The following is a 21,152-nucleotide window of genomic DNA, read 5'->3' on the forward strand; positions in this document are numbered from 1 at the left end:
ATTTGAATATATTCCTTTTTCCACTACTACTCTCTTAGCGCTCCAAATGTCCAGTTGCATTTTCTACAGAAAGAGTGTTCAGATCTGCTCTATCAAAAGTATGGTTTAACTCTGTTAGCTGAATGCACAGATCAGAAAAAAGTTTCACAGAATGATTCTGTGTAGTTTATATTTGGAGACATTCCTTTTTCCACTATTACCCTCTTAGCGCTCCGAATCTCCACTTGCATTTTCTACAGAAAGAGTTTCTCAGAACGGCTCAATCAAAACTAAGGTTCAACTCTTTTAGTTGAACAAACAGAACAGAAAGAAGTTTCACACAATTCTTCTCTGTAGTTTTTATTTGTAGACATTCTTTTTCCCAATATAGGCCTCCTAGCGCTCAGAATGTCCAATTGCAGTTTCCACAGAAAGAGTGTTTCAGAACGGCTCAATCAAAATTAAGGTTCAACTCTGTTAGTTGAATGCACAGAACAGAAAGAAGTTTCATACAATGCTTCTGTGTAGTTTATATTTGAACATATTCTTTTTTCCACTATTACCCACTTAGCGCTACGAATGTCCAGTTGCATTTTCTACAGAGAGTGTGTTTCAAAACTGCTCAATCAAAAGTATGGTTTAACTCTGTTAGCTGAATGCTCAGATCAGAAAGAAGTTTCACCGAATGATTCTGTGTAGTTTATATTTGAAGACATTCCTTTTTCCACTATTACCCTCTTAGCGCTCCGAATCTCCACTTTCATTTTCTACAAAAAGAGGGTTTCATAACTGCTCAATCAAAAATATGTTTTATCTCTGTTAACTGAATTTACAGATCAGAAATAAGTTTCACAGAATGCATCTGTGTAGTTTTTATTTGAAGATATTCTTTTTCCCAATATAGGCCTCTTAGCGCTTAGCATGTCCAATTGCAGTTTCTACAGAAAGAGTGTTTCAGAACGGCTCAATCAAAAGTAAGGTTCAACTCTGTTAGTTGAATGCACAGAACAGAAAGAATTTTCACAGAATGCTATTGTGTAGTTTATATTTGAATATATTCCTTTTTCCACTATTACCCTCTTAGCGCTCCGAATATCCACTTGCATTTTCTACAGAAAGAGTGTTCAGAACTGTGCAATCAAAAGTATGGTTTAACTCTGTTAGCTTAATGAACATATCAGAAATAAGTTTCACACAATGCTTCTGTGTAGTTTTTATTTGAAGATATTATTTTTCCCAATATAGGCCTCTTAGCGCTCAGAATGTCCAATTGCAGTTTCTACAGAAAGAGAGTTTCAGAAAGGCTCAATCAAAAGTAAAGTTCAACTCTGTTAATTGAATGCACAGAACAGAAAGAAGTTTCATACAATGCTTCTTTGTAGTTTATATTTGAACATATTCTTTTTTCCACTATTACCCACTTAGCGCTACGAATGTCCAGTTGCATTTTCTACAGACAGAGTGTTTCAAAACTGCTCAATCAAAAGTATGGTTTAACTCTGTTAGCTGAATGCTCAGATCAGAAAGAAGTTTCACAGAATGCTTCTGTGTAGTTTATATTTGAATATATTCCTTTTTCCACTAGTACTCTCTTAGCGCTCCAAATATCCAGTTGCATTTTCTACAGAAAGAGTGTTCAGATCTGCTCAATCAAAAGTATGGTTTAACTCTGTTAGCTGAATGCACAGATCAGAAAGAAGTTTCACAGAATGATTCTGTGTAGTTTATATTTGGAGACATTCCTTTTTCCACTATTACCCTCTTAGCGCTCCGAATCTCCACTTGCATTTTCTACAGAAAGAGTGTTTCAGAACGGCTCAATCAAAACTAAGGTTCAACTCTTTTAGTTGAACAAACAGAACAGAATGTAGTTTCACACAATTCTTCTGTGTAGTTTTTATTTGTAGACATTCTTTTTCCCAATATAGGCCTCCTAGCGCTCAGAATGTCCAATTGCAGTTTCTACAGAAAGAGTGTTTCAGAACGGCTCAATCAAAAGTAAGGTTCAACTCTGTTAGTTGAATGCACAGAACAGAAAGAAGTTTCATACAATGCTTCTGTGTAGTTTATATTTGAACATATTCTTTTTTCCACTATTACCCACTTAGCGCTACGAATGTCCAGATGCATTTTCTACAGACAGAGTGTTTCAAAACTGCTCAATCAAAAGTATGGTTTAACTCTGTTAGCTGAATGCTCAGATCAGAAAGAAGTTTCACAGAATGCTTCTGTGTAGTTTATATTTGAATATATTCCTTTTTCCACTACTACGCTCTTAGCGCTCCAAATGTCCAGTTGCATTTTCTACAGAAAGAGTGTTCAGATCTGCTCAATCAAAAGTATGGTTTAACTCTGTTAGCTGAATGCACAGATCAGAAAGTAGTTTCACCGAATGATTCCTTGTAGTTTATATTTGAAGACATTCCTTTTTCCACTATTACCCTCTTAGCGCTCCGAATCTCCACTTGCATTTTCTACAAAAAGAATGTTTCATAACTGCTCAATCAAAAATATGTTTTATCTCTGTTAACTGAATTTACAGATCAGAAATAAGTTTCACAGAATGCATCGGTGTAGTTTTTATTTGAAGATATTCTTTTTCCCAATGTAGGCCTCTTAGCGCTTAGCATGTCGAATTGCAGTTTCTACAGAAAGAGTGTTTCAGAACGGCTGAATCAAAAGTAACGTTCAACTCTGTTAGTTGAATGCACAGAACAGAAAGAATTTTCACAGAATGCTACTGTGTAGTTTATATTTGAATATATTCCTTTTTCCACTATTACCCTCTTAGCGCTCCGAATGTCCACTTGCATTTTCTACAGAAAGTGTGTTCAGAACTGCGCAATCAAAAGTATGGTTTAACTCTGTTAGCTTAATGAACATATCAGAAATAAGTTTCACACAATGCTTCTGTGTAGTTTTTATTTGAAGATATTATTTTTCCCAATAGAGGCCTCTTAGCGCTCAGAATGTCCAATTGCAGTTTCTACAGAAAGAGTGTTTCAGAAAGGCTCAATCAAAAGTAAGGTTCAACTCTGTTAGTTGAATGCACAGAACAGAAAGAAGTTTCATACAATGCTTCTGTGTAGTTTATATTTGAACATATTCTTTTTTCCACTATTGCCCACTTAGCGCTACGAATGTCCAGTTGCATTTTGTACAGACAGAGTTTTTCAAAACTGCTCAATCAAAAGTATGGTTTAACTCTGTTAGCTGAATGCTCAGATCAGATAGACGTTTCACAGAATGCTTCTGTGTAGTTTATATTTGAATATATTCCTTTTTCCACTATTACCCTCTTAGCGCTCCGAATGTCCACTTGCATTTTCTACAGAAAGAGTGTTCAGAACTGCGTAATCAAAAGTATGGTTTAACTCTGTTAGCTTAATGAACATATCAGAAATAAGTTTCACACAATGCTTCTGTGTAGTTTTTATTTGAAGATATTATTTTTCCCAATGTAGGCCTCTTAGCGCTCAGAATGTCCAATTGCATTTTCTACAGAAAGAGTGTTTCAGAACGGCTCAATCAAATGTAAGGTTCAACTCTCTTAGTTGAATGCACAGAACAGAAAGAAGTTTCACAGAATGCTTCTGTGTAGTTTTTATTTGTAGATATTTTTTTCCCAATATAGGCCTCTTAGTGCTCAGAATGTCCAATTGCACTTTCTACAGAAAGACTGTTTCAGAAAGGCTCAATCAAAAGTAAGGTTCAACTCTTGTAGTTGAATGCACAGAACAGAAAGAAGTTTCATACAATACTTCTGTGTAGTTTATATTTGAACATATTCTTTTTTCCACTATTACCCACTTAGCGCTACGAATGTCCAGTTGCATTTTCTACAGACAGAGTGTTTCAAAACTGCTCAATCAAAAGTATGGTTTAAATCTGTTAGCTGAATGCTCAGATCAGAAAGAAGTTTCACAGAATGCTTCTGTGTAGTTTATATTTGAATATATTCCTTTTTCCACTACTACTCTCTTAGCGCTCCAAATGTCCAGTTGCATTTTCTACAGAAAGAGTGTTCAGATCTGCTCAATCAAAAGTATGGTTTAACTCTGTTAGCTGAATGCACAGATCAGAAAAAAGTTTCACAGAATGATTCTGTGTAGTTTATATTTGGAGACATTCCTTTTTCCACTATTACCCTCTTAGCGCTCCGAATCTCCACTTGCATTTTCTACAGAAAGAGTTTCTCAGAACGGCTCAATCAAAACTAAGGTTCAACTCTTTTAGTTGAACAAACAGAACAGAAAGAAGTTTCACACAATTCTTCTCTGTAGTTTTTATTTGTAGACATTCTTTTTCCCAATATAGGCCTCCTAGCGCTCAGAATGTCCAATTGCAGTTTCCACAGAAAGAGTGTTTCAGAACGGCTCAATCAAAATTAAGGTTCAACTCTGTTAGTTGAATGCACAGAACAGAAAGAAGTTTCATACAATGCTTCTGTGTAGTTTATATTTGAACATATTCTTTTTTCCACTATTACCCACTTAGCGCTACGAATGTCCAGTTGCATTTTCTACAGAGAGTGTGTTTCAAAACTGCTCAATCAAAAGTATGGTTTAACTCTGTTAGCTGAATGCTCAGATCAGAAAGAAGTTTCACAGAATGCTTCTGTGTAGTTTATATTTGAATATATTCCTTTTTCCACTACTACGCTCTTAGCGCTCCAAATGTCCAGTTGCATTTTCTACAGAAAGAGTGTTCAGATCTGCTCAATCAAAAGTATGGTTTAACTCTGTTAGCTGAATGCACAGATCAGAAAGAAGTTTCACCGAATGATTCTGTGTAGTTTATATTTGAAGACATTCCTTTTTCCACTATTACCCTCTTAGCGCTCCGAATCTCCACTTGCATTTTCTACAAAAAGAGTGTTTCATAACTGCTCAATCAAAAATATGTTTTATCTCTGTTAACTGAATTTACAGATCAGAAATAAGTTTCACAGAATGCATCTGTGTAGTTTTTATTTGAAGATATTCTTTTTCCCAATGTAGGCCTCTTAGCGCTTAGCATGTCCAATTGCAGTTTCTACAGAAAGAGTGTTTCAGAACGGCTGAATCAAAAGTAAGGTTCAACTCTGTTAGTTGAATGCACAGAACAGAAAGAATTTTCACAGAATGCTACTGTGTAGTTTATATTTGAATATATTCCTTTTTCCACTATTACCCTCTTTGCGCTCCGAATGTCCACTTGCATTTTCTACAGAAAGAGTGTTCAGAACTGCGCAATCAAAAGTATGGTTTAACTCTGTTAGCTTAATGAACATATCAGAAATAAGTTTCACAAAATGCTTCTGTGTAGTTTTTATTTGAAGATATTATTTTTCCCAATATAGGCCTCTTAGCGCTCAGAATGTCCAATTGCAGTTTCTACAGAAAGAGTGTTTCAGAAAGGATCAATCAAAAGTAAGGTTCAACTCTGTTAGTTGAATGCACAGAACAGAAAGAAGTTTCATACAATGCTTCTGTGTAGTTTATATTTAAACATATTCTTTTTTCCACTATTACCCACTTAGCGCTACGAATGTCCAGTTGCATTTTCTACAGACAGAGTGTTTCAAAACTGCTCAATCAAAAGTATGGTTTAACTCTGTTAGCTGAATGCTCAGATCAGAATGAAGTTTCACAGAATGCTTCTGTGTAGTTTATATTTAAATATATTCCTTTTTCCACTACTACTCTCTTAGCGCTCCAAATGTCCAGTTGCATTTTCTACAGAAAGAGTGTTCAGATCTCCTCAATCAAAAGTATGGTTTAAATCTGTTAGCTGAATGCACAGATCAGAAAGAAGTTTCACAGAATGATTCTGTGTAGTTTATATTTGGAGACATTCCTTTTTCCACTATTACCCTCTTAGCGCTCCAAATCTCCAATTGCATTTTCTACAGAAAGAGTGTTTCAGAACGGCTCAATCAAAACTAAGGTTCAACTCTTTTAGTTGAACAAACAGAACAGAAAGAAGTTTCACACAATTCTGCTGTGTAGTTTTTATTTGTAGACATTCTTTTTCCCAATATAGGCCTCCTAGCGCTCAAAATGTCCAATTGCAGTTTCTACAGAAAGAGTGTTTCAGAACGGGTCAATCAAAAGTAAGGTTCAACTCTGTTAGTTGAATGCACAGAACAGAAAGAAGTTTCATACAATGCTTCTGTGTAGTTTATATTTGAACATATTCTTTTTTCCACTATTACCCACTTAGCGCTACGAATGTCCAGTTGCATTTTCTACAGACAGAGTGTTTCAAAACTGCTCAATCAAAAGTATGGTTTAACTCTGTTAGCTGAATGCTCAGATCAGAAAGAAGTTTCACAGAATGCTTCTGTGTAGTTTATATTTGAATATATTCCTTTTTCCACTACTACTCTCTTAGCGCTCCAAATGTCCAGTTGCATTTTCTACAGAAAGAGTGTTCAGATCTGCTCAATCAAAAGTATGGTTTAACTCTGTTAGCTGAATGCACAGATCAGAAAGAAGTTTCACAGAATGATTCTGTGTAGTTTATATTTGGAGACATTCCTTTTTCCACTATTACCCTCTTAGCGCTCCGAATCTCCACTTGCATTTTCTACAGAAAGAGTGTTTCAGAACGGCTCAATCAAAACTAAGGTTCAACTCTTTTAGTTGAACAAACAGAACAGAAAGAAGTTTCACAAAATTCTTCTGTGTAGTTTTTATTTGTAGACATTCTTTTTCCCAATATAGGCCTCCTAGCGCTCAAAATGTCCAATTGCAGTTTCTACAGAAAGAGTGTTTCAGAACGGCTCAATCAAAAGTAAGGTTCAACTCTGTTAGTTGAATGCACAGAACAGAAAGAAGTTTCATACAATGCTTCTGTGTAGTTTATATTTGAACATATTCTTTTTTCCACTATTACCCACTTAGCGCTACGAATGTCCAGTTGAATTTTCTACTGACACAGTGTTTCAAAACTGCTCAATCAAAAGTATAGTTTAACTCTGTTAGCTGAATGCTCAGATCAGAAAGAAGTTTCACAGAATGCTTTTGTGTAGTTTATATTTGAATATATTCCTTTTTCCACTAGTACTCTCGTAGCGCTCCAAATGTCCAGTTGCATTTTCTACAGAAAGAGTGTTCAGATCTGCTCAATCAAAAGTATGGTTTAACTCTGTTAGCTGAATGCACAGATCAGAAAGAAGTTTCACAGAATGATTCTGTGTAGTTTATATTTGGAGACATTCCTTTTTCCACTATTACCCTCTTAGCGCTCCGAATCTCCACTTGCATTTTCTACAGAAAGAGTGTTTCAGAACGGCTCAATCAAAACTAAGGTTCAACTCTTTTAGTTGAACAAACAGAACAGAACGAAGTTTCACACAATTCTTCTGTGTAGTTTTTATTTGTAGACATTCTTTTTCCCAATATAGGCCTCCTAGCGCTCAGAATGTCCAATTGCAGTTTCTACAGAAAGAGTGTTTCAGAACGGCTCAATCAAAAGTAAGGTTCAACTCTGTTAGTTGAATGCACAGAACAGAAAGTAGTTTCATACAATGCTTCTGTGTAGTTTATATTTGAACATATTCTTTTTTCCACTATACCCACTTAGCGCTACGAATGTCCAGTTGCATTTCCTACAGACAGAGTGTTTCAAAACTGCTCAATCAAAAGTATGGTTTAACTCTGTTAGCTGAATGCTCAGATCAGAAAGAAGTTTCACAGAATGCTTCTGTGTTGTTTATATTTGAATATATTCCTTTTTCCACTACTACGCTCTTAGCGCTCCAAATGTCCAGTTGCATTTTCTACAGAAAGAGTGTTCTGATCTGCTCAATCAAAAGTATGGTTTAACTCTGTTAGCTGAATGCACAGATCAGAAAGAAGTTTCACCGAATGATTCTGTGTAGTTTATATTTGAAGACATTCCTTTTTCCACTATTACCCTCTTAGCGCTCCGAATCTCCACTTTCATTTTCTACAAAAAGAGGGTTTCATAACTGCTCAATCAAAAATATGTTTTATCTCTGTTAACTGAATTTACAGATCAGAAATAAGTTTCACAGAATGCATCTGTGTAGTTTTTATTTGAAGATATTCTTTTTCCCAATATAGGCCTCTTAGCGCTTAGCATGTCCAATTGCAGTTTCTACAGAAAGAGTGTTTCAGAACGGCTCAATCAAAAGTAAGGTTCAACTCTGTTAGTTGAATGCACAGAACAGAAAGAATTTTCACAGAATGCTACTGTGTAGTTTATATTTGAATATATTCCTTTTTCCACTATTACCCTCTTAGCGCTCCGAATATCCACTTGCATTTTCTACAGAAAGAGTGTTCAGAACTGTGCAATCAAAAGTATGGTTTAACTCTGTTAGCTTAATGAACATATCAGAAATAAGTTTCACACAATGCTTCTGTGTAGTTTTTATTTGAAGATATTATTTTTCCCAATATAGGCCTCTTAGCGCTCAGAATGTCCAATTGCAGTTTCTACAGAAAGAGAGTTTCAGAAAGGCTCAATCAAAAGTAAAGTTCAACTCTGTTAATTGAATGCACACAACAGAAAGAAGTTTCATACAATGCTTCTTTGTAGTTTATATTTGAACATATTCTTTTTTCCACTATTACCCACTTAGCGCTACGAATGTCCAGTTGCATTTTCTACAGACAGAGTGTTTCAAAACTGCTCAATCAAAAGTATGGTTTAACTCTGTTAGCTGAATGCTCAGATCAGAAAGAAGTTTCACAGAATGCTTCTGTGTAGTTTATATTTGAATATATTCCTTTTTCCACTAGTACTCTCTTAGCGCTCCAAATATCCAGTTGCATTTTCTACAGAAAGAGTGTTCAGATCTGCTCAATCAAAAGTATGGTTTAACTCTGTTAGCTGAATGCACAGATCAGAAAGAAGTTTCACAGAATGATTCTGTGTAGTTTATATTTGGAGACATTCCTTTTTCCACTATTACCCTCTTAGCGCTCCGAATCTCCACTTGCATTTTCTACAGAAAGAGTGTTTCAGAACGGCTCAATCAAAACTAAGGTTCAACTCTTTTAGTTGAACAAACAGAACAGAAAGTAGTTTCACACAATTCTTCTGTGTAGTTTTTATTTGTAGACATTCTTTTTCCCAATAAAGGCCTCCTAGCGCTCAGAATGTCCAATTGCAGTTTCTACAGAAAGAGTGTTTCAGAACGGCTCAATCAAAAGTAAGGTTCAACTCTGTTAGTTGAATGCACAGAACAGAAAGAAGTTTCATACAATGCTTCTGTGTAGTTTATATTTGAACATATTCTTTTTTCCACTATTACCCACTTAGCGCTACGAATGTCCAGATGCATTTTCTACAGACAGAGTGTTTCAAAACTGCTCAATCAAAAGTATGGTTTAACTCTGTTAGCTGAATGCTCAGATCAGAAAGAAGTTTCACAGAATGCTTCTGTGTAGTTTATATTTGAATATATTCCTTTTTCCACTACTACGCTCTTAGCGCTCCAAATCTCCAGTTGCATTTTCTACAGAAAGAGTGTTCAGATCTGCTCAATCAAAAGTATGGTTTAACTCTGTTAGCTGAATGCACAGATCAGAAAGTAGTTTCACCGAATGATTCCTTGTAGTTTATATTTGAAGACATTCCTTTTTCCACTATTACCCTCTTAGCGCTCCGAATCTCCACTTGCATTTTCTACAAAAAGAATGTTTCATAACTGCTCAATCAAAAATATGTTTTATCTCTGTTAACTGAATTTACAGATCAGAAATAAGTTTCACAGAATGCATCGGTGTAGTTTTTATTTGAAGATATTCTTTTTCCCAATGTAGGCCTCTTAGCGCTTAGCATGTCGAATTGCAGTTTCTACAGAAAGAGTGTTTCAGAACGGCTGAATCAAAAGTAAGGTTCAACTCTGTTAGTTGAATGCACAGAACAGAAAGAATTTTCACAGAATGCTACTGTGTAGTTTATATTTGAATATATTCCTTTTTCCACTATTACCCTCTTAGCGCTCCGAATGTCCACTTGCATTTTCTACAGAAAGTGTGTTCAGAACTGCGCAATCAAAAGTATGGTTTAACTCTGTTAGCTTAATGAACATATCAGAAATAAGTTTCACACAATGCTTCTGTGTAGTTTTTATTTGAAGATATTATTTTTCCCAATAGAGGCCTCTTAGCGCTCAGAATGTCCAATTGCAGTTTCTACAGAAAGAGTGTTTCAGAAAGGCTCAATCAAAAGTAAGGTTCAACTCTGTTAGTTGAATGCACAGAACAGAAAGAAGTTTCATACAATGCTTCTGTGTAGTTTATATTTGAACATATTCTTTTTTCCACTATTGCCCACTTAGCGCTACGAATGTCCAGTTGCATTTTGTACAGACAGAGTTTTTCAAAACTGCTCAATCAAAAGTATGGTTTAACTCTGTTAGCTGAATGCTCAGATCAGATAGACGTTTCACAGAATGCTTCTGTGTAGTTTATATTTGAATATATTCCTTTTTCCACTATTACCCTCTTAGCGCTCCGAATGTCCACTTGCATTTTCTACAGAAAGAGTGTTCAGAACTGCGTAATCAAAAGTATGGTTTAACTCTGTTAGCTTAATGAACATATCAGAAATAAGTTTCACACAATGCTTCTGTGTAGTTTTTATTTGAAGATATTATTTTTCCCAATGTAGGCCTCTTAGCGCTCAGAATGTCCAATTGCATTTTCTACAGAAAGAGTGTTTCAGAACGGCTCAATCAAATGTAAGGTTCAACTCTCTTTGCTGAATGCACAGAACAGAAAGAAGTTTCACAGAATGCTTCTGTGTAGTTTTTATTTGTAGATATTCTTTTTCCCAATATAGGCCTCTTAGTGCTCAGAATGTCCAATTGCACTTTCTACAGAAAGTGTGTTTCAGAACGTCTCAATCAAAAGTAAGGTTCAACTCTGTTAGTTGAATGCACAGAACAGAAAGAAGTTTCATACAATGCTTCTGTGTAGTTTATATTTGAACATATTCTTTTTTCCACTATTACCCACTTAGCGCTGCGAATGTCCAGTTGCATTTTCTACTGACAGAGTGTTTCAAAACTGCTCAATCAAAAGTATGGTTTAACTCGGTTAGCTGAATGCTCAGATCAGAAAGAAGTTTCACAGAATGCTTCTGTGTAGTTTATATTTGGATATATTCCTTTTTCCACTACTAACCTCTTAGCGCTCCAAATGTCCAGTGTCATTTTCTACAGAAAGAGTGTTCAGATCTGCTCAATCAAAAGTATGGTTTAACTCTGTTAGCTGAATGCACAGATCAGAAAGAAGTTTCACAGAATGAATCTGTGAAGTTTATATTTGAAGACATTCCTTTTTCCACTATTACCCTCTTAGCGCTCCGAATCTCCACTTGCATTTTCTACAGAAAGAGTGTTTCAGAACGGCTCAATCAAAACTAAGGTTCAACTCTTTTAGTTGAATGAACAGAACAGAAAGAAGTTTCACAGAATACTTCTGTGTAGTTTTTATTTGAAGACATTATTTTTCCCAATATAGGTCTCTTAGCACTCAGAATGTCCAATTGCAGTTTCTACAGAAAGAGTGTTTCAGAACGGGTCAGTCAAAAGTAAGGTTCAACTCTGTTAGTTGAATGCACAGAACAGCAAGAAGTTTCATACAATGCTTCTGTGTAGTTTATATTTGAACATATTCTTTTTTCCACTATTACCCACTTAGCGCTACGAATGTCCAGTTGCATTTTCTACAGACAGAGTGTTTCAAAACTGCTCAATCAAAGTATGGTTTAACTCTGTTAGCTGAATTTTCAGATCAGAAAGAACTTTCACAGAATGCTTCTGTGTAGTTTATATTTGAATATATTCCTTTATCCACTACTACCCTCTTAGCGCTCCAAATGTCCAGTTGCATTTTCTACAGAAAGAGTGTTCAGATCTGCTCAATCAAAAGTATGGTTTAACTCTGTTAGCTGAATGCACAGATCAGAAAGAAGTTTCATAGAATGATTCTGTGTAGTTTATATTTGAAGACATTCCTTTTTCCAGTATTACCCTCTTAGCGCTCCGTATCTCCACTTGCATTTTCTACAGAAAGAGTGTTTCAGAACGGCTCAATCAAAACTAAGGTTCAACTCTTTTTGTTGAATGAACTGAACAGAAAGAAGTTTCACAGAATGCTTCTGTGTAGTTTTTATTTGTAGATACTCTTTTTCCCAATATAGGCCTCTTAGCGCTCAGAATGTCCTATTGCAGTTTCTACAGAAAGAGTGTTTCAGAACGGCTCAATCAAAAGTAACGTTCAACCCTGGTAGTTGAATGCACAGAACAGAAAGAAGTTTCACAGAATGCTTCTGTGTAGTTTATATTTGAATATATTCCTTTTTCCACTATTACCCTCTTAGCGCTCTGAATGTCCACTTGCATTTTCTACAGAAAGAGTGTTCTGAACTGCGCAATCAAAAGTATGGTTTAACTCTGTTAGCTGAATGCACATATCAGAAATAAGTTTCAAACAATGCTTCTGTGTAGTTTTTATTTGAAGATATTATTTTTCCCAATATAGGCCCCTTAGCGCTCAGAATGTCCAATTGCAGTTTCTACAGAAAGAGTGTTTCAGAACGGCTCAATCAAATATAAGGTTCAACTCTCTTAGTTGAATGCACAGAAGAGAAAGAAGTTTCACAGAATGCTTCTGTGTAGTATTTAGTTGAAGATACTCCTTTTTGGACTATTACCCACTTAGCGCTCCGAATATCCACTGGCAGTTTCTACACAAAGAGTGTTTCAGAACTGCTCCTTCAAATGTAAGGCTCAACTCTGTTAGTTGAATGCGGAGAATAGAAAGGTGTTCCAGAGAATGCTTCTGTGTAGTTTTTAATTGGAGATATTTCTTTTTCCTCTATTACAATCTTAGCGCTCCGAATGTCCACTTGCATTTTCTACAAAAAGAGTGTTTCACAACTGCTCAATCAAAAATATGGTTTAGCTCTGTTAACTGAATTTACAGATCAGAAATAAGTTTCACAGAATGCATCTGTGTAGTTTTTATTTGAAGATAGTCTTTTTCCCAATGTAGGCCTCTTAGCGCTTAGCTTGTCCAATTGCAGTTTCTACAGAAAGAGTGTTTCAGAACGGCTCAATCAAAAGTAAGGTTCAACTCTGTTAGTTGAATGCACAGAACACAAAGAAGTTTCACAGAATGCTACTGTGTAGTTTATATTTGAATATATTCCTTTTTCCACTATTACCCTCTTAGCGCTCCGAATGTCCACTTGCCTTTTCTACGGAAAGAGTGTTCGGAACTGCACAATCAAAAGTATGGTTTAACTCTGTTAGCTGAATGCACATATCAGAAATAAGTTTCACACAATGCTTCTGTGTAGTTTATATTTGAACATATTCTTTATCCACTATTACCCACTTAGCGCTACGAATGTCCAGTTGCATTTTCTACAGACAGAGTGTTTCAAAACTGCTCAATCAAAAGTATGGTTTAACTGTGTTAGCTGAATGCTCAGATCAGAAAGAAGTTTCGCAGAATGCTTCTGTGTAGTTTATATTTGAATATATTCCTTTTTCCACTATTACGCTCTTAGCGCTCCAAATGTCCAGTTGCATTTTCTACAGAAAGAGTGTTCAGATCTGCTCAATCAAAAGTATGGTTTAACTCTGTTAGCTGAATGCACAGATCAGAAAGAAGTTTCACAGAAAGATTTTGTGTAGTTTATATTTGAAGACATTCCTTTTTCCACTATTAACCTCTTAGCGCTCCGAATCTCCGCTTGCATTTTCTACAGAAAGAGTGTTACAGAACGGCTCAATCAAAACTAAGGTACAACTCCTTTAGTGGAATGAACAGAACAGAAAGAAGTTTCACAGAATAATTCTGTGTAGTTTTTATTTGTAGACATTGTTTTTCCCATTATAGGCCTCTTAGCGCTCAGAATGTCCCATTGCAGTTTCTACAGAAAGAGTGTTTCAGAACGTCTCAATCAAAAGTAAGGTTCAACTCTGTTAGTTGAATGCACAGAACAGAAAGAAGTTTCATACAATGCTTCTGTGTAGTTTATATTTGAACATATTCTTTTTTCCACTATTACCCACTTAGCGCTACGAATGTCCAGTTGCATTTTCTTCAGACAGAGAGTTTCAAAACTGCTCAATCAAAACTATGGTTTAACTCTGTTAGCTGAATGCTCAGATCAGAAAGAAGTTTCACAGAATGCTTCTGTGTAGTTTATATTTGAATATATTTCTTTTTCCACTACTACGCTCTTAGCGCTCCAAATGTCCAGTTGCATTTTCTACAGAAAGAGTGTTCAGATCTGCTCAATCAAAAGTATGGTTTAACTCTGTTTGCTGAATGCACAGATCAGAAAGAAGTTTCAGAGAATGATTCTGTGTAGTTTATATTTGAAGACATTCCTTTTTCCACTATTACCCTCTTAGCGCTCCGAATCTCCACTTGCATTTTCTACAGAAAGAGTGTTTCAGAACGGCTCAATCAAAACTAAGGTTCAACTCTTTTAGTTGAATGAACTGAACAGAAAGAAGTTTCACAGAATGCTTCTGTGTAGTTTTTATTTGTAGATATTCTTTTTCCCAATATAGGCCACTTAGCGCTCAGAATGTCCAATTGCAGTTTCTACAGAAAGAGTGTTTCAGAACGGCTCAATCAAAAGTAAGATTCAACCCTGGTTGTTGAATGCACAGAACAGAAAGAAGTTTCACAGAATGCTTCTGTGTAGTTTATATTTGAATATATTCCTTTTTCCAATATGACCCTCTTAGCGCTCCGAATGTCCACTTGCATTTTCTACAGAAAGAGTGTTCTGAACTGCGCAATCAAAAGTATGGTTTAACTCTGTTAGCTGAATGCACATATCAGAAATAAGTTTCAAACAATGCTTCTGTGTAATTTTTATTTGAAGATATTATATTTCCCAATATAGACCTCTTAGCGCTCAGAATGTCCAATTGCAGTTTCTACAGAAAGAGTGTTTCAGAACGGCTCAATCAAATGTAAGGTTCAACTCTCTTAGTTGAATGCACAGAACAGAAAGAAGTTTCACAGAATGCTTCTGTGTAGTATTTAGTTGAAGATACTCCTTTTTGGACTATTACCCACTTAGCGCTCCGAATATCCACTGGCAGTTTCTACACAAAGAGCGTTTCAGAACTGCTCCTTCAAAAGTAAGGCTCAACTCTGTTAGTTGAATGCGAAGAACAGAAAGGGGTTTCAGAGAATGCTTCTGTGTAGTTTTTAATGGGAGATATTCCTTTTTCCTCTATTACAATCTTAGCGCTCCGAATGTCCACTTGCATTTTCTACAAAAAGAGTGTTTCATAACTGCTCAATGAAAAATATGGTTTAGCTCTGTTAACTGAATTTACAGATCAGAAATAAGTTTCACAGAATGCATCTGTGTAGTTTTTATTTGAAGATATACTTTTTCCCAATGTAGGCCTCTTAGCGCTTAGCATGTCCAATTGCAGTTTCTACAAAAAGAGTGTTTCAGAACGGCTCAATCAAAGGTAAGGTTGAACTCTGTTAGTTGAATGCACAGAACAGAAAGAAGTTTCACAGAATGCTACTGTGTAGTTTATATTTGAATATATTCCTTTTTCCACTATTACCCTCTTAGCGCTCGGAATGTCCACTTGCATTTTCTACAGAAAGAGTGTTCGGAACTGCGCAATCAAAAGTATGGTTTAACTCTGTTAGCTGAATGCACATATCAGAAATAAGTTTCTCACAATGCTTCTGTGTAGTTTTTATTTGAAGATATTCTTTTTCCCAATATAGGCCTCTTAGCGCTCAGAATGTCCAATTGCAGTTTCTACAGAAAGAGTGATTCAGAACGGCTCAATCAAAAGTAAGTTTCAACTCTGTTATTTGAATGCACAGAACAGAAAGTAGTTTCATACAATGCTTCTGTGTAGTTTGTATTTGAACATATTCTTTTTTCCACTATTACCCACTTAGCGCTACGAATGTCCAGTTGCATTTTCTACAGACAGAGTGTTTCAAAGCTGCTCAATCAAAATATGGTTTAACTCTGTTAGCTGAATGCTCAGATCATAATGTAGTTTCACAGAATGCTTCTGTGTAGTTTATATTTGTATATATTCCTTTTTCCACTACTACCCTCTTAGCGCTCCAAATGTCCAGTTGCATTTTCTACAGAAAGAGTGTTCAGATCTGCTCAATCAAAAGTATGGTTTAACTCTGTTAGCTGAATGCACAGATCACAAAGAAGTTTCATAGAATGATTCTGTGTAGTTTATATTTGAACACATTCCTTTTTCCACTATTAAACTCTTAGCGCTCCAATTCTCCACTTGCATTTTCTACAGAAAGAATGTTTCAGAACGGCTCAATCAAAACCAAAGTTCAACTCTTTTAGTTGAATGAACTGAACAGAAATAAGTTTCACAGAATGCTTCTGTGTAGTTTTTATTTGTAGATATTCTTTTTCCCAATATAGGCCTCTTAGCGCACAGAATGTCCAATTGCAGTTTCTACACAAAGAGTGTTTCAGAACGGCTCAATCAAAAGTAAGGTTCAACCCTGGTAGTTGAATGCACAGAACAGAAAGTAGTTTCACAGAATGCTTCTGTGTAGTTTATATTTGAATATATTCCTTTTTCCACTATTACCCTCTTAGCGCTCCTAATGTCAACTTGCATTTTCTACAGAAAGAGTGTACGGAACTGCGCAATCAAAAGTATGGTTTAACTCTGTTAGCTGAATGCACATATCAGAAATAAGTTTCAAACAATGCTTCTGTGTAGTTTTTATTTGAAGATATTATTTTTCCCAATATAGGACTCTTAGCGCTCAGAATGTCCAATTGCAGTTTCTACAGAAAGAGTGTTTCAGAACGGCTCAATCAAATGTAAGTTTCAACTCTCTTAGTTGAATGCACAGAACAGAAAGAGTTTCACAGAATGCTTCTGTGTAGTATTTAGTTGAAGATACTCCTTTTTGGACTATTACCTACTTAGCGCTCCGAATATCCACTGGCAGTTTCTACACAAAGTGTGTTTCAGAACTGCTCCTTCAAAAGTAAGGCTCAACTCTGTTAGTTGAATGCGGAGAACATAAATGTGTTTCAGAGAATGCTTCTGTGTAGTTTTTAATTGGAGATATTCCTTTTTCCTCTATTACAATCTTAGCGCTCCGAATGTCCACTTGCATTTTCTACAAAAAGAGTGTTTCATAACTGCTCAATCAAAAATATGGTTTAGCTCTGTTAACTGAATTTACAGATCAGAAATAAGTTTCACAGAATGCATCTGTGTAGTTTTTATTTGAAGATATTCTTTTTCAAAATGTAGGCCTCTTAGCGCTTAGAATGTCCAATTGCAGTTTCTACAGAAAGAGTGTTTCAGAACGGCTCAATCAAAAGTAAGGTTCAACTCTGTTAGTTGAATGCACAGAACAGAAAGAAGTTTCACAGAATACTACTGTGTATTTTATATTTGAATATATTCCTTTTTCCACTATTACACTCTTAGCGCTCCGAATGTCCACTTGCATGTTCTACAGAAAGAGTGTTCAGAACTGCGCAATCAAAAGTATGGTTTAACTCTGTTAGCTGAATGCACATATCAGAAATAAGTTTCACACAATGCTTCTGTGTAGTTTTTATTTGAAGATATTATTTTTCCCAGTATAGGCCTCTTAGCGCTCAGAATGTCCAATTGCAGTTTCTACAGAAAGAGTGTTTCAGAAAGGCTCAATCAAAAGTAAGGTTCAACTCTGTTAGTTGAATGCACAGAACAGAAAGTAGTTTCATACAATGCTTCTGTGTAGTTTATATTTGAACATATTCTTTTTTCCACTATTACCCACATAGCGCTACGAATGTCCAGTTGCATTTTCTACAGACAGAGTTTTTCAAAACTGCTCAATCAAAAGTATGGTTTAACTCTGTTAGCTGAATGCTCAGATCAGAAACAAGTTTCACAGAATGCTTCTGTGTTGTTTATATTTGAATATATTCCTTTTTACAGTACTAACCTCTCAGCGCTCCAAATGTCCAGTTGCATTTTCTACAGAAAGAGTGTTCAGATCTGCTCAATCAAAAGTATGGTTTAACTCTGTTAGCTGAATGCACAGATCAGAAAGAAGTTTCACAGAATGATTCTGTGTAGTTTATATTTGAAGACATTCCTTTTTCCACTATTACCCTCTTTGCGCTCCGAATGTCCACTTGCATTTTCTACGGAAAGAGTGTTCGGAACTGCGCAATCCAAAGTATGGTTTAACTCTGTTAGCTGAATGCTCAGATCAGAAAGAAGTTTCACAGAATGGTTCTGTGTAGTTTCTATTTGAATATATTCCTTTTTCCACGAATACCCTCTTAGCACTCCAAATGTCCATTTGCATTTTCTACAGAAAGAGTGTTCAGATCTGCTCAATCAAAAGTATGGTTTAACATTGTTAGCTGAATGCACAGATCAGAAAGAAGTTTCACAGAATGATTCTGTGTAGTTTATATTTGAAGACATTCCTTTTTCCACTATTACCCTCTTAGCGCTCCGAATCTCCACTTGCATTTTCTACAGAAAGAGTGTTTCAGAACGGCTCAATCAAAGCTAAGGTTCAACTCTTTTAGTTGAATGAACAGAACAGAAAGAAGTTCCACAGAATGCTTCTGTGTAGTTTTTATTTGTAGATATTCTTTTTCCCAATATAGGCCTCTTAGCGCTCAGAATGTCCAATTGCAGTTTCTACAGAAAGAGTGTTTCAGAACGGCTCAATCTAAAGTAAGGTTCAACCCTGGTAGTTGAATGCAAAAACAGAAAGAAGTTTCACAGAATGCTTCTGTGTAGTTTATATTTGAATATATTACTTTTTCCACTATTACCCTCTTAGCGCTCCGAATGTCCACTTGCACTTTCTACAGAAAGAGTGTTCTGAACTGCGCAATCAAATTATGGTTTAACTCTGTTAGCTGAATGCATATATCAGACAAAAATTTCAAACAATGCTTCTGTGTAGTTTTTATTTGAAGATATTATTTTTCCCAATATAGGCCTCTTAGCGCTCAGAATGTCCAATTGCAGTTTCTACAGAAAGAGTGTTTCAGAACGGCTCAATCAAATGTAAGGTTCAACTTTCTTAGTTGAATACACAGAACAGAAAGTAGTTTCACAGAATGCTTCTGTGTAGTATTTAGTTGAAGATACTCCTTTTTGGAATATTACCCACTTAGCGCTCAGAATATCCACTGGCAGTTTCTACACAAAGAGTGTTTCAGAACTGCTCCTTCAAAAGTAAGGCTCAACTCTGTTAGTTGAATGCGGAGAACAGAAAGGTGTTTCAGAGAATGCTTCTGTGTAGTTTTTAATTGGAGATATTCCTTTTTCCTCTATTACAATCTTAGCGCTCCGAATGTCCACTTGCATTTTCTACAAAAAGAGTGTTTCATAACTGCTCAATCAAAAATATGGTTTAGCTCTGTTAACTGAATTTACAGATCAGAAATAAGTTTCACAGAATGCATCTGTGTAGTTTTTATTTGAAGATATTCTTTTCCCCAATGTAGGCCTCTTAGCACTTAGAATGTCCAATTGCAGTTTCTACAGAAAGAGTGTTTCAGAACGGCTCAATCAAAAGTAAGGTTCAACTCTGTTAGTTGAATGCACAGAACAGAAAGAAGTTTCACAGAATACTACTGTGTAGTTTATATTTGAATATATTCCTTTTTCCACTATTACCCTCTTAGCGCTCCGAATGTCCACTTGCATGTTCTACAGAAAGAGTGTTCGGAACTGCACAATCAAAAGTATGGTTTAACTCTGTTAGCTGAATGCACATATCAGAAATAAATTTCACACAATGCTTCTGTGTAGTTTTTATTTGAAGATATTATTTTTCCCAATATAGGCCTCTTAGCGCTTAGAATGTCCAATTGCAGTTTCTACAAAAAGAGTGTTTCAGAAAGGCTGAATCAAAAGTAAGGTTCAACTCTGTTAGTTGAATGCACAGAACAGAAAGAAGTTTCATACAATGCTTCTGTGTAGTTTATATTTGAACATATTCTTTTTTCCACTATTACCCACTTAGCGCTACGAATGTCCAGTTGCATTTTCTACAGACAGAGTGTTTCAAAACTGCTCAATCAAAAGTATGGTTTAACTCTGTTAGCTGAATGCTCAGATCAGAAACAAGTTTCACAGAATGCTTCTGTGTAGTTTATATTTGAATATATTCCTTTTTCCACTACTAACCTCTTAGCGCTCCGAATGTCCACTTGCAGTTTCTACAGAAAGAGTGTTCAGATCTGCTGAATCAAAAGTATGGTTTAACTCTGTTAGCTGAATGCACAGATCAGAAAGAAGTTTCACCGAATGATTCTGTGTAGTTTATATTTGAAGACATTCCTTTTTCCACTATTAACCTCTTAGCGCTCCGAATCTCCACTTGCATTTTCTACAGAAAGAGTGTTTCAGAACGGCTCAATCAAAACTAAGGTTCAACTCTTTTAGTTGAATGAACAGAAGAGAAAGAATTTTCACAGAATACTTCTGTGTAGTTTTTATTTGTAGATATTCTTTTTCCCAATATAGGCCTCTTAGCGCTCAGAATGTCCAATTGCAGTTTCTACAGAAAGAGTGTTTCAGAACGGCTCAATCAAAAGTAAGGTTCAACTCTGTTAGTTGAATGCACAGAACAGAAAGAAGTTTCATACAATGCTTCTGTGTAGTTTATATTTGAACATATTCTTTTTTCCACTATTACCCACTTCGCGCTACGAATGTCCAGTTGCATTTTCTACAGACAGAGTATTTCAAAACTGCTCAATCAAAAGTATGGTTTAACTCTGTTAGCTGAATGCTCAGATCAGAAAGAAGTTTCACAGAATGCTTCTGTGTAGTTTATATTTGAATATATTCCTTTTTCCACTACTACGCTCTTAGCGCTCCAAATGTCCAGTTGCATTTTCTACAGAAAGAGTGTTCAGATCTGCTCAATCAAAAGTATGGTTTAACTCTCTTAGCTGAATGCACAGATCAGAAAGAAGTTTCAGAGGATGATTCTGTGTAGTTTATATTTGAAGACATTCGTTTTTCCACTATTACCTTCTTAGCGCTCCGAATCTCCACTTGCATTTACTACAGAAAGAGTGTTTCAGAACGGATCAATCAAAACTAAGGTTCAACTCTTTTAGTTGAATGAACAGAAGAGAAAGAAGTTTCACAGAATGCTTCTGTG

This window comes from Symphalangus syndactylus, chromosome 13, assembly GCF_028878055.3.
Source record: "Symphalangus syndactylus isolate Jambi chromosome 13, NHGRI_mSymSyn1-v2.1_pri, whole genome shotgun sequence".
NCBI classification, from domain to species: domain Eukaryota; kingdom Metazoa; phylum Chordata; class Mammalia; order Primates; family Hylobatidae; genus Symphalangus; species Symphalangus syndactylus.